The sequence below is a fragment of the Mustelus asterias genome, chromosome 10, assembly GCF_964213995.1.
Source record: "Mustelus asterias chromosome 10, sMusAst1.hap1.1, whole genome shotgun sequence".
Classification (NCBI taxonomy): Eukaryota; Metazoa; Chordata; class Chondrichthyes; order Carcharhiniformes; family Triakidae; genus Mustelus; species Mustelus asterias.
In genome coordinates this window covers 9,267,842-9,282,452 of record NC_135810.1, presented here as the reverse complement: position 1 = coordinate 9,282,452, position 14,611 = coordinate 9,267,842, and positions in this window count along the sequence as shown.

Genomic DNA, 14,611 nt, shown 5'->3' with positions numbered 1-14,611 from the left:
ACGAACTTTTGGAACGCTGCCCCTTCATCACTGGGTGGCCTCCACTCACCTGATAAAGGAGCAGCGCTCCGAAAGCTCATGACTCCCAAATAAACCTGTTGGACTTTAATCTAGCGTTGTGAGATTTCTTACAGTATTTGTAATAGCCAGGGGTGCCATGTCTGGAACCTTGTCATGAGGGAGCTTTAAGGAAGTGGGCTCACTGCTATCCAGTGGAGATATTAGCATCCTTACAGATCGGAGATGATGAACAGAACATCACTGATAGCTCAGAAGTTATAGACCCAAATTCCACTCCAGGGGTGGAATTTTACCTATATTTGGCAGAATGCCATATGGTGGATTGGAACAATAAGAACAATAAGAACATAAGGACCAGGAGTAGGCAATTCAGCCCCTTGAGCGTACAATGCCATTCAATATGACCATGGTTGATTTCCTGTCAGATTCATCTCCACATCCCGCCTGCTCTCCATAACCCTTCATCCCGTCACAAATTAAAAACCTATCCATCGCTTCCTTACATTTGTTTTGTATCCTGACAGCCACTGCACTCTGGGGTAGAGAATTCCACAGATTCACAACCCTTTGAGTGAAGCAATTCCTCCTCATTTCTGTTTTAAATCTGCCACCCGTTGGCTCAAAACCATCGTCTCTTGTTCCAAAATTCCAACATGGGGAAACATCTGCTCTACAACTATCCTGTCCCTGTCCATCCTCTTTAGCATCTTATATACCTGAATTAGAATGCCTCACATCTAAACTCCAGTGAGTATAGGCCTAAACTGCTCAATCAATCTTCGTAAGAGGAGTCCTTCATTCCTGGAATCAATCCAGTGAATCTTCTCTGAACTGCTTCTAATGCATTTACCCCTTCCTCAAGTAAGGGGACCAAAACTATGGGCAGTACTCCAGATGTGGTCTCACCAACGCCCCATATGGTTACAACAGCACTTCCCTATTTTTATACTCTATTGCATTAGCAATGAATGCCAAAATTCCAATTGCCTTCCTTATTAACCGCTGCACCTGCACACTAACAATCTGTGATTCCCGCACAAGGACACCTAGATCCCTCTGTACCGAAGCATTTTGAAGAATTAAGTATTTGAAGCATTCAGATACTCAGGTCGGAATTTTACCAGCACGCCCACCCGAGGCTCGTAGGATCACGTCCCGAGGCCAACGGAAAATGCTGTCTGCGAGCCCCCACCGACCGAACCCCCCCCACCACTCCCCCGCCGATTTCAGTAACATCAGGGCCTCAGTTGCCTTTTTATTCGTCTGACCAAAATGGATAACTTCCCACTTATCCGTGCTAAATTCCACCAGACAAGTTTTGGCCCTTGCACCTAACTTATCCATATCCATTTGTAAATTTCTTATTTCCTCATTGCAACTTACTTTCTGCAAGTTGTCTGCAAATTTGGCTTTGGTACACTCTATCCCTATGTCCAAGTCATGAATATAGATTATAAATAGCCTGTGGCACACCACTAGTTACATCTTGTCAACCAGAAAAAGACCCACTTATCACTACTGTCTGCTTTCTGTTGGTTAGCCAATCCTTTATCTAAGCTAATATATTACACCCAACCTGTGGGATCTTAACTTGTGTATTAACCTTTAGTGAACACCTTATCAAATACTTTCTGGAAGTCTAGAAGCACTACATATGCAGGATCCCCATAATTCACTTGGCTTGTTACATCTTCAAAGAATAGAACATAGAACATAGAACAGTACAGCACAGAACAAGCCCTTCGGCCCACGATGTTGTGCCGAGCTTTATCTGAAACCAAGATCAAGCTATCCCACTCCCTATCATCCTGGTGTGCTCCATGTGCCTATCCAATAACCGCTTAAATGTTCCTAAAGTGTCTGACTCCACTATCACTGCAGGCAGTCCATTCCACACCCCAACCACTCTCTGCGTAAAGAACCTACCTCTGGTAGAACCTACCTCTGATATCCTTCCTATATCTCCCACCCATGCCAGCAAATTAGTCAAACCCGACTGACCGCCCCCACCACCCACCCCCCCCCAACCGCCATAAAACCATGCTGACTCTGATGGATTGTGTTTTGAATTTCCCAATGTCCTATTACTACTTCCTTAATAATGGATTCCAAGAATTTCCCAATGTCAGATGTTAAACTAACTGGTCTGTTGTTTCATATTTTCTGTCTTTCTCCTTTTTTGAACAGGGGTGTTTACATTAACCTTTTTCCAATCCCCTGGAACCTTTTCAAGGAATTTTGGATATAACCAATGCCTCCGCTATCTCTGCTGCCACTTCCTTCAAGACCTTAGAATGTGTCCATCAGGTGCGGGACACCTGAATGCCTTTAATCCCAAGAAGTACTTTCTCCCAAGTCTTGGTGATTGTTTTAAGTTCCTCCTTTTCAACAGCCTCTGCATACCTCTTACGACTGGGATGGTTCTCGTGTCCTCCCCCGATCGCTGAGGCAAAATATTAAATGATGTCTCTGTCATTTCTGAGTTCCCCATTATTAACTACCCAGTCCTGTTTTCTAAGGAATCAACATTGAATTTAGCTACTCTCTTCCTTTTTATATATTTATAGAATCTTTTGCTATCCGTTTTTATATTTTGCATTAGATTTCTTTCATAATTTACCTTTGCCCTTTTTATTACTTTGTTCATAACCCTACATTGGTTTTTAAAAGTTTCCCAATTCTCCAGCCGGTCACTGATCTTTGCAATATGATGTGCCTTTGTTTTTGCCTTTATGTTATCTTTAACCACCTTGCTTAGCCACAGATGCATTTCCCCCCTTATAATCTTTCTTCATCTCTGGAATATATTTGAGTTGGGAGGATTTGAACATCTCCTTAAATGCTTGCTTCTGTTCCTCAACTGTTCTACCTTTTCGTCTTTCTGTTAAGTCCACTAGGGCCCAAATCTGTCCTCATGCCTATGTAATTTCCTTGGTTTACAGAACACTAGTGTGGGACTCAAATTGAATGCGGCATTGAAAAAGCATCTTATTGTTGAAGATATGGCAAAACGAAAAGTGGCAAGCTGCCCCTTTGTATCCAAAGATGCGCAGGTTGGCTGGATTAGCTATGGTAAATGTGCAGGGCTATAGGGATGGGGCGGGTTTGGATAAGATGCTCTTCAGAGAGTTGGTGTAGACTCGATGGGCCAAATGGCCTCCTCCTGCAATGTAGGGATTCAATAGTTCTATGAATAGGAAACAGGATGAGATCCCAAAAGCAGATTTTAGGAGGTTAGGAAAGAAATGAAAAAGCAAGATCTCAAGAACAGTAATCTCCGGAATATTCCAAGCACAATTTGCTGGTGAGCATGGGAATAGGAAGATTGATTGGTTGAACACATGGCAGGAGAATTGGTGCAGGAGGGACAGCATCAGATGTGAGACATTGGGCCCAATTTTACCATCAAGTTGAGCCTGTTTTTGGGCGTGAAAACCTGGTAAAGTCGGGTGTGAGGTGAGTAGCAAGATCTGCACCCGCCTCCGCACCGGTTCCCCCTTTACTAAGGTCCAAAAATAGCCATGATCGGCGCCGTGCCCGAAACGGGCGCGACGGCCATTTGAATGCACTTGCATGCATTTAAATTGACTTAATGGGCTGCACGCCCAACCTTACCGGCACTTCACCCTTTACCACCACATTCGCCCATCCAGATTTGGCGCGAAACAGACATGCTCTATAAAAGTCCAATTTGGGCGTTCCAGCTCGTGAGGAGGTAAGTGCCGAGTGTCTGACAGTTCTCTGCTTGAGATTGGTTGGGGCGGGGGGGAGGTGGGTCCGACGGCTCTCTGCTTGAGATCGATGGAGGGGGGAGGGGGATAAGGGGGTCAGTAATGTTGCGGGGGTGTGGCAATGTCTGTGGGAGCCGGGGGGGGGGGGGGGGTATTATCCAGCCCGGGAGGGATGGGGCAGGGGAGCCGCATTCTCTCATTTTTTTTTCTGCGTATGTGCAGTTGGAGATGCTGATCGGAGCTACAGGATTTCGGGTGTGTTAAGCCCCGCCCACAGGCTTGTGCAGCGCGATTCAGAATTGCTGATATTTTTTCAGGCGGAGTGCGTATGGGGGCGCCTGAGAACGGGTCTAAAAGTCGGAACTGAAACACTCCCAGTTTCAAGTTGGCCCTGCACTTAGAATCAAAATGGTAAAATAGGGCCCATTGGAACTGGTTCCGAGCCAAACATCCCCCTTCTTCCCAAAAAAATGATGATAGTTTCATGGTTATCATTACCCAGCTTTATAATTCCAGATTTTATTAATTGAATTTAAATTCCGCTAGCTGCCATGGTGGGATTTGAACCCATGCCCTTTGGGCTATATAAATGCCGATGGAATTTTACTGTCCCATCAAAATTAAGGGACTTTTTAATGGCTCACCGCATTTTACGGTCCCACCCCTGATGCGATGGAGTCGTAAAGTTATGCCAAAGCCTTTCTACTATTTAGCTCAGTTTATTCCATCTGTGTGAACGTATTATTTTCCTCCAGTTCTGTCGATACATTGGGAATCGCCCAATAGAATTCCCATGCAGTGTGGTTAGCTGCTAATGAAGCAGTTATTGGCAGCAACCGGGCTGTGGGGAGAGGTTGCTGCAAAAAAAGAGTTCTACCAGATAAAACTCACTGCAATGGTCACCATAGGCGATGCGGAATGTTAAAGCAGATGAAGCTATGTGAGAAATAAACAAAAAAATAACTTTAATCTGTCCGTCATACTCTTGAACATCAAATTTTTAAAGGCCCTCAGAGCAAATTTCTGCTACTTTAAACAACTCGGGGAATGGACTGGTGAAAAATATTGCTGATTTCAGCATGGGGCGAGTATAAACATGAATGGAGCATAATGAGACTCACACATATCCTGCGGGATGCCTTCAAGAAGATGGAGGCCTTGAAAATCCATATGTTGTAGTCTCCGCAGCTGTGGAGCTGGCGGTGGGTCAGTGAGAGGGCGCCTAATTTACATGATGCTGGTGGTCAACTTTTCAGCTCCTCGCCGGTGCTGACTCTTCACATATTCACTGCCCCATGAAGTTTGAGATTGCAAAGTGTGCGCTGACATAAAACATTATCGTAACTAACATTTGTTAACCAAGGAAGCTGTATTTCAGTTGATAGATTAAAGATAAAAGTTTATTCAATGCCTTTGATTTTACAATTTATAATCAATCCCACTATCACCTCACCTCTCGAGTTTTGTAATCTCCTCCAGCCCGACAATCCTCCAAGGTATCTGCAATATTCTGGCCTCTTGCACATCCCTGATTTTTGCTAGTGGCAGACATGCCTTCAGCTACCTAGGCCCAAATCTCTGACACTCTCTTTCCTGCACTAAGTTACTCCTTAAAACCTACCTCTCTGACCAAATGTTTGGTCATCTGTCCAAATATTGCCTGTTTCTTCACAGTGAAAATCCCCCAGTCGCCACACTCCGGCGCCTGTTCGGGTACACTGAGGGAGAATTTAGCACGGCCAATGCACCTAAACCAGCACGTCTTTCTAACTGTGGGAGGAAACCAGAGCACCCGAAGGAAACCCATGCAGACGCAGAGAGAATGTGCAAACTCCGCACAGTGAACTAAGCCGAGAATTGAACCTGGGTTCCTGGTGCTGTGAGGGAGCAGTGCTAACCACTGTGCTGCCCCTTGTGTCACCGTGCCGCCCCTCTATGCAGCCCAGTGACAAATTTTGTCTTATTCTGTGTGATGTTTCAGGAGACTTAACTACATTAATCCTGCTCCAGACGTGTAAGTTGGTGCTGCTGCATCTAGGGGCAAATGAGAAGGAAGGTAAATTCAAGCACTTTACTAGGAATGGGCCATTATTGCCAACCCATCAGCACAAACTAGCTGCCATCCACCATGAAGAAATCATTGCTCATTTCTATTAATGAGATTTTAATTTAAATAGATTTTACTTTAATGCAGGACACCTCCCTTATATAGTGGAGAGCTTAAGGAAAATGATTAATCACTTCTACATTCTCATTCCCTGACTCCAGCTTAAGTTCAAACTCAAAGTTCATATTATAATCATCAATTGATGCCATGGACATGAGTCAGCTTTTCAGCAGTTGTGCACAATTCTTGAATCGAACCCCTACAGTGCAGAAGGAGGCCATTTGGCCCATCGAGCCTGCACCGTCAACAATCCCACCCAGGCCCTATTCCCATAGCCACATGCATTTACCTAGCTCGTGCCCCTGAAACTAAGGGGCAATTTAGCATGGCCAATCCACCTAACTTACACATCTTTGGACTGCGGGGGGAAACCGGAGCACCCGGAGGAAACCCACGCAGACACAGGGAGAACGTGCAGACTCCACACAGACAGTCATCCAAGGCCGGAATTGCATCTGGATCCCTGGCGTTATGAGGCAGCAGCGCTAACCACTGTGTCACCGTGCTGCCCTCAATACTTACAATAGGAAGTGGAGGTGCAGGCCGAAATTAGATGTGACCATGTTGGAATGTGGAGGCTCGATGGACTGTATGGCCTTCCCCTGCTTCTATAGCTTATGTTCTTATAACAATGAACTGGAGATTGAATCCCATATCTCCACGCTTTGAGTTATAATCAGGCCAAAGGTGGCCAATTTTTTTTTGCAGGGCTATGCCCATGTCCCAGAGATAACTGAAGCATATCAGCTTCAGGGCGGTATGGCAGCACAGTGGTTAGCACTGCTGCCTCACAGCACCAAGGACCCAGATTTCATTCCGGCCTTGGGTGACTGTTTGCACATTCTCCCCGTGTCTGCGTGGGTTTCCTCCGGGTGCTCCGGTTTCCTCCCACAGTTCAGAGGTGTGCAGGTTAGATGGATTGGCCATGCTAAATTGCCCCTTAGTGTCCATAGATGCTATGTGGATTGACCAGGGTAAACATGTGGGGTTACAGGGATAGGGCACGGGAGAAGACCTGGGTAGGATAGTTGGAGAGTCGGTGCAGATGGGCTGAATGGCTTCTTCTGCACTGTAGGGATTCTGGATTCTGTTATATCCCATGATATTCAGGCCTATTTTTTGGAACCATAGGTGGAATTTTATGACCTCACTCGTCCCAAAACTGTAACCTCCCGAGGTCAACAGACCTTTCCATGGTCTGCCCCTCGCCCGCTCTGATTCCCGTGACGACCAGGCCAGTAAAATTCTGGCCCACAAATCTGGTGTATGTCAAGTGAACAGGTGCTCCGTCTCCTTCCCTCAGGTTGTCCAGCCAGTGCTGAGGCCCAACCAGCATCGGAGAAAAAAAAAATGAATGTTTAATTTATCTTTGAATTACCTGTAGAGCAAAGGGCAGCAAGAGTTCACCTCCCAACTCCATGGCAAATCTGAGGGCCACAGCTGCTTCACAATCACATCACCAATTCCCCAACCTCTCCACCTCCCCCCCAACACTTCTTTCCTCGCTCCCACTCCCACCTCACAACCCGAGGGTCACTGCACCTGAGGCTCAAATTGGTCTTGTTCAAACTGGTGAGCTGCCTCTGGACATCTGACGGGCATCTGCTGTTCACCGGAAATGTGCAGATCTGGCCCAAAGTCCGTCACTCTTGTACATCGGTACATGAGGCTCTTCAGCCCCTCAAACCTGTTCTAGCATTTAATTGGATCATGGGTGATCTGGATTCTAACTCCATCCACCATCTTAATTCTATAACTCTCATCATCCTTATATTGCACAAAAGACTATCATTGTTGATTCTGAAGTCTTTACTTGACCAGTAAGCCTCAATAGCTTTTTGGGAGAGAGATAGCTCCAGATTTCCACTATCTTTTGTGTGATGAAGTACTTCCTGAAGTCAACATGAATGTCCTAGCTTTTATTTTAAGGTTGTATGGTACCCCCTTGTTCTGGGTCTGTATCCCTACCTTGCAGAGAAAATAGTTTCTCCCTGTCTATCCTTTCTATTGGGTGGTATGGTGGCACAGTGGTTAGCACGGCTGCCTCACAGTGCCAGGGACCTGGGTTGAATTCACTGTGTGGAGTCTGCACATTCTCCCTTTGTCTCTGTGGGTTTCCTCTGGATGCTTCAGTTTCCTCCCACAGTCCGAAAGATGTACTGGTTAGGTGCATTGGCCATGCTAAATTCTCCCTTAGTGTACCCGAACAGGAACCGGAGTGTGGCAACTAGGGGATTTTCACAGTAACTTAATTGCAGTGTTATTGTAAGCCTACTTGTGACACGAGTAAATAAACTTAATATCCCATCAACTTTCTTAATCATCTTAAAAACTTCAGTTAGGTCACCCATTAATCTTCTATACACATAGGAGTGCAAATCCTAATCTATGTAACACATCTTTGTAATTTAACCCTCTTTTGACCGAGGCCTGATTCCTGGGATACTGGATTGTTTTTAAGTGCCGAACCTCAAAATTATTGACCTTAATAACATTGTACAAATGCTTCATGCGATGTCTCTTTTTCCCTTTACTTAAGAAAGCATCAATTCAATTAAAATACTAGAATAAAACTTAAAATAGTGGATGAAAGAATGTTTCATTAGGAACTCATTAGGAAGCTAACGTTGCAAAAAAATAATTTGAAAGCAAAAGAACCCAATTTTTGGATCACCATTGACATTATGACGGACTTGCTATGAGCAGAAAATTAGCATATTAAGTGATAACAGTGCTTTTGACACAGCCAATGCCATTCCATATATACCAAGTATTTTATCAGTACAATTAATTCTTACTGCCAGTGAAGAATAAACATGAACAATTTATTTTTGGTACATGGATTGTAATAATGTTGTTTGGTCAGCTTCCCAGTATTTCAATGCACTTCATATTCAAGCATTTTCAGACACAATTCAGCAAGATTTTACTTTTGACACTTCATTAAGATTCTTGATCCACTTATGATGCAATATATAGTGATTATTAAGCGTTATTATTCATCGTGGATCAGTTCCAGAAATTTCTCCACGCTCCAGTGCCGCAAAGCAAATTGCCTTGAACAAACACTTGCAGGCGGAGAGGGGAAAAAAAAATTACAATTGTGATACTTTGTTGGAGAAAACAATGTCCACCTTTCACATAGCGGAGGCCAAATGCACCGATCCCCCTTCTACATTGATATCCTAAATGAAAACAAGACTCAAAGCAAGCTCATGTGTGACAGAACATTCCAGAAGCTGCAAGAGCCAGACGCAGGAGGGCATTGAGGTAGCATACTGCAGGTTTTTAATCCATATATAAAATCTGAATGGACAACAGACTCGGATACAAATACAAAAAGCACAGCAAAGAAATTGGGGGAAATGAAACCATTTTGTCAAAGCAACCAAATGAAAATTTGCAAATAAATAATGTTGGCATTTCCAATAATAAAATCATTGTGTTACCAGCTATTATCCTTACTAGGAATGCTCTTTCAACTTCGATCAAATATCAGCAATGAATATATCTCTTAGGATTCAATGCTCTAAATCAATAGTCCTTCCCAAGAAAGAACAGGTTGGATAATGTTTGAGTGAGGTGCCTTTTTTAGGATGCTCTGTTTTCTTCCACACATCTCACCTCAGAAAGGATGTATTGGGCAGCACTGTGGTTCAGTGGTTAGTACTATTGCCTCACAGCGCCAGGGACCCAGTTTCAATTCCTGGGTGTGGGTCACTGTCTGTGCAGAGTCTGCACATTCTCCCTGAGTCTGTGTGGGTTTCCTCTGGGTGACCTGATTTCCTCCCACAGTCCAAAATAATTTAATGTGATTTATTACTGTCACATGCGTTTGTATACAAAGTATTGTTTCTTGCGCGCTATACAGACAAAGCATACTGTTCATAGAGAAGGAAACGAGAAAGTGCGGAAAGTAGTGGATTGGCCAGGCTAAATTCTCCCTCAGTGTACCCGAACAGGCGCCGGAGTATGGCAACTAGGGGATTTTCACAGTAACTTCATTGCATTGTTAATGCAAGCCTACTTGTGACACTAATAAATAAACTTAAAAACTTGAATTTTTCTCCTTTGGAGTGGCTGCAGTTCAGATTCACCTGAATGATACCAGGTCATGCAAGTGCTGTCCCACAAAGACTCAGCTTGTATTCTTTTGAGTGTAGAAGATGAGAAGACAATCTAATTCAAAAAATAATTTGATAGGGAGAAACTATTCCCTCTAGTGTGAGAAAAAGGGCTATAACCTCACAATTAGAGGGAGCCCTCTTCAGGGGAATTGGGTGGGGGGAAGAGATGGTGCAGGTAAACACTTCTTCATGGCAAGGATAGTGGAAGGCACTCTCCCCCAAAAATCAATTCAGACTGGGGGGTATATTTGAAAATTCAAAACTGAGGATGCTAGGATTGTATTAGGCACGGGGAGCGAGGTTTGTGGAACTGAGGTAGGGAACTAGAGTTAAGGTGCAGATCAGCCACGATCTAATTGAATGGCAGAACATCATTGAGGATCTGAATAGCCTACTCTTGTTCCAATTGTTGTTCAGTCGGTCTCATGAAGAGGTTCTGAGACTTATATGGTTGACCATTAAGTGTTTATTGATTACACATGATGGCAGTGGCATAGTGGCATAGTTGCTGGACTAGTCAATCCAGAGAACCAGGGTGATGCTCTGGTGGAATATGTATATTATAAAAAATCTGGAATTAAAAGTCTATGGACGACCACAAAACCATTCTCTATTGTTATTAAAAACCCATCTGTTTCACTGATCCCCTTTAGGGAAGGAAATCTACCGCCCTTACCTGGTCTGGCTTACATGCAACTCTAGATTCACAGCAATGGTCTCTGAAATGACTAAGTAAGCAACTCAGCTGTATCAAACCACGAAAAAATCTTAAAGGAATGAAACCAGACAGGCCACCTGACTGGGCATCAGAAATGACAACAGCAAACTCAGCCCTGTTGACCCTGCACTCTGCACAGTCTTCCTTACAAACATCTGGGGGCTTGTAACAAAATTGGAAAAGCTGTCTCACAGACCGGTCAACCAATGGCCTTACGTAGACATACTCACGGAATCATATGTATGACAACACCCTTTATCTTCCATGAGCTATTGTGTCCAAATTGTCGATACCACACAGACAAATCCCTTTATCATTATAAAGACTTAAATAAAATCACCCTATACCTTTCTACAACAAAAAATTCCACGTATTCCCATAGTTTAAAATATATAACCAGAACATTACCAATGGGAAATATTCCAATTTCTTGGATCTCCCCAATATTTTCATGACACTGGTCTGGCCTATATGTGACTCCTGATACAACGCAATGTGGTTGACTCTTAACTGCCCTCTCTAATGGCCTATCAAACCATCAGTTCAAGTGCAATCATGGGTGGGCAGCAAATGCTGGCCTTGCCAGTGATACCCCCATCCCGTGAAAGAATAAAGAAAATAATGATACCTAATTTGTTTTTTAAATTATTTCAAGTAACCCCCATAAACTCCAGTGGGGGTCAGTAATGGAAGTCATCTCTCCCTTTCTCTGAAAACTCCACCAGCCCGACAATTCAGAAGTCATTGAGCTCTCCTAATTCTAGCCTTTCTCATTTAGTCCCAATCATAGAATCCCTACAGTGCAGAAGGATGCCATTCAGTTCATTGATTGCATCGACAACAATCCCACCCGTAATCACACGTATTTACCCTAACTAGTCCCCCTGACACTAAGGGGCAACTTGGCATGGCCAATCCACCTAACCAGCACATTTTTAGAGATGTGGAGAGTGGGAGGAAACCGGAGCACCCGGAGGAAACCCGCACAGACATGGGGAGAATGTGCAAACTCCACACAGACAGTGACCTGAGGCCGGAATTGAACCCAAGTCCCTGGCGCTGTGAGGCAGTAGTGCTAACCACTGTGCCACCATGCCACCCAAATTGGCTAATATTAATGACTGCATCTTTAGCTGCCTTGTCCCCAAGCTCTGAAATTTGTTCCCTACAATCTTGCTTCCTCTCTACCTCCATTTTTTTCTTTGACTTGACAATCTCGCTAACCAAGTTATTCTAATATCTCCTTATGTGTCGGAATGTCCACTCTTGCTTCACAATGCTCCCCTGCAGCACCTTGGGACATTTAACTACAAGTGGTTTTGGCTGGTGTACAGATGGATTAATCCTGATGTGGCACACTGAATTACCGTTCGTGAAATTTTGAGGCAATTGTTACTAAGGGAAGCTCAGGGGAGGCGATGGCCTAGTGGTATTATCACTGGACTATTAATCCAGAAACCCAGCTAATCTTCTGGGGACCCAGGTTCAAATCCTGTCCAAGGCAGATGGTGGAATTTGAATTCAATAAAAAATATCCGGAATTAAGAATCTACTGATGACCATGAAATCATTGTCGATTGTCGGAAAAATCCATCTGGTTCATTAATGCCCTATGGCGAAGGAAATCTGCCATGCTTACCTGGTCTGGCCTACATGGGCGGCATGGTTACCTGGTCTGGCCTACATGGGCGGCATGGTTACCTGGTCTGGCCTACATGGGCTGCCTCACAGCACCAGGGACCTGGTTTCAATTCCCAGCTTGGATCACTGTCAGTGGGGAGTTTGCACATTCTCCCCGTGTCTGCGTGGGTTTCCTCTGGGTGCTCCGGTTTTCTCCCACACTCCAAAGATTGGCTGGTTAGGTGGATTGGCCTTGCTGAATAGCCCCTTTGTGTCATGGGGACTAGCTAGGGGAAATGCAAGGGCCTGGGTGGGATTGTGGTCGGTGCAGACTCGATGGGCCGAATGGCCTCCTTCTACACTGTAGGATTGTATGGTTCTACATGTAATCCCAGACACACTGCAATGTGATTGACTCTCAGCTGCCCTCCAAGGGCAACTAAGGATGGGTGATAAATGCTGGCCAGCCAGTAACGCCCATGTCCTATGAATAAATAAAAATAAAGTTATCCCTAATAACTGGCAAATTATCATATTACTTATGATCGGTGACACGGTAGCACAGTGTTTGGTACTGCTGCCTCACAGCACCAGGGACCCGGGTTCGATTCATGACTTGGGTGACTGTCTGTGTGGAGTTTGCATGTTCTCCACGTGTCTGTGTGGGTTTCCTCCGGGTGCTCTGGTTTCCTCCCACACTCCAAAGACGTGCTGGTTAGGTGCATTGGCCAAGTTAAATTTTCCCTCAGTGTACCCGAACAGGTGCCGCCGGAGTGTGGCAACCAGGGGATTTTCGCAGGAACTTCATTGCAGTGTTAATATAAGCCTACTTGCGACACTAATAAATAAACCTAAAACTTGAACTTATGGTTTGGTCTCTGATAATTTATGCTGTGAGGCAACATGCCTTTGAATAAATGCTGATACATAACATCACAAAGGCAATGATCCTATTTACCAAATGTAGCTCAACAAAGCAGTGTTTGCAACAGATCACTGCATTCACCTTTCTTTCATGGCTTTGCCAGCTAATGGTTATGGAATAGAAAAAAAGAATTATTGCATTTCTACAGCACACGGGGACACCATTTAGCCCATTGCGTCCCTTAACCCTGGAACCATTTTGTCAATCTTCCCTGCACCTTTGCTGGTGTCTTCACATCCTTGCTAAAGTGCAGTGCCCAGAATTGGACACAGTGAGGCTGAACCAGTGTGTTATAAAGGTTCACCAGAGATCCTTGCTTCTGTACTCCACTTACGACTCCATTTATAAAGCCCAGAATCCTGTATGCCTCATTAACCACTTTCTCATCCTGCCCTGTCACCTTCAATGACTTGGACACATATTCTCGTCTGTCTCTCTCCTCCTGTACATCCTCTTTAGAATTGTATCCCCTTTGAATTTTGTATATTTTCAAAGAAATTATATTACCTCTCCTCTCTCCATTCAGATTGGGACTGTAATCCTATTACTGAGTGATTTAATTTGACAATGATTGGCAGTTCTTTAGACTAGGTTACATAACAGTTCAAAGTGACCCAGTTTATCCATTATGCATAACATATGAGCAATATTCTAGAGATGAATGGAAAATCTCTATCAAATTCTCAGATGTAAGCATCTTGATCGAAGTAAAGCAGATTTATCTCACAGCCTTGTACTAATATTGACTATATAATAGGAATTCTGACATTGGGAATGTTGTGCGGGATTTTAAGTTCATCTGTAGTACAGCCCTTTCAATAGTACCAATGCCTGTATTACACGATAAATCAGATACCGTTGGCAAGGTAAGGAACAGCAGATTTGTGAATTCAAGAAACAGGAACAAATTAGAGACAGTACTGAAGAAAATACCCAAAGGTACAAACTGTTCTGCAAAGTACTTTTAAAAGAAAATATAAGATTAGAGTCAACTGTCATAAAGTCAGAGAGCAATACAGCATGGAAACAGGTCCTTTGGCCCTACTGGTCCAAGCTGACCATGTTGCCCTCCCAGCTAGTCCCAATTGCCCGCGTTTGGTGCATATCTGCAATGACTTCAATCAGACCATTGAGGTTGGCCTATTGGAGTATGAACTCCCTGGTTAAGGGTCCAATTGATGGGCCAATCGGGAAGTCTTTGCTTTGTATTTAACCTGGAGTGTCAGTTCCTCTGACAACCCAGGAGATAGACTGCTAACCGCCAGCACCCTGTGTACTGCTGTTAGAGTTGGTAAATAAAGG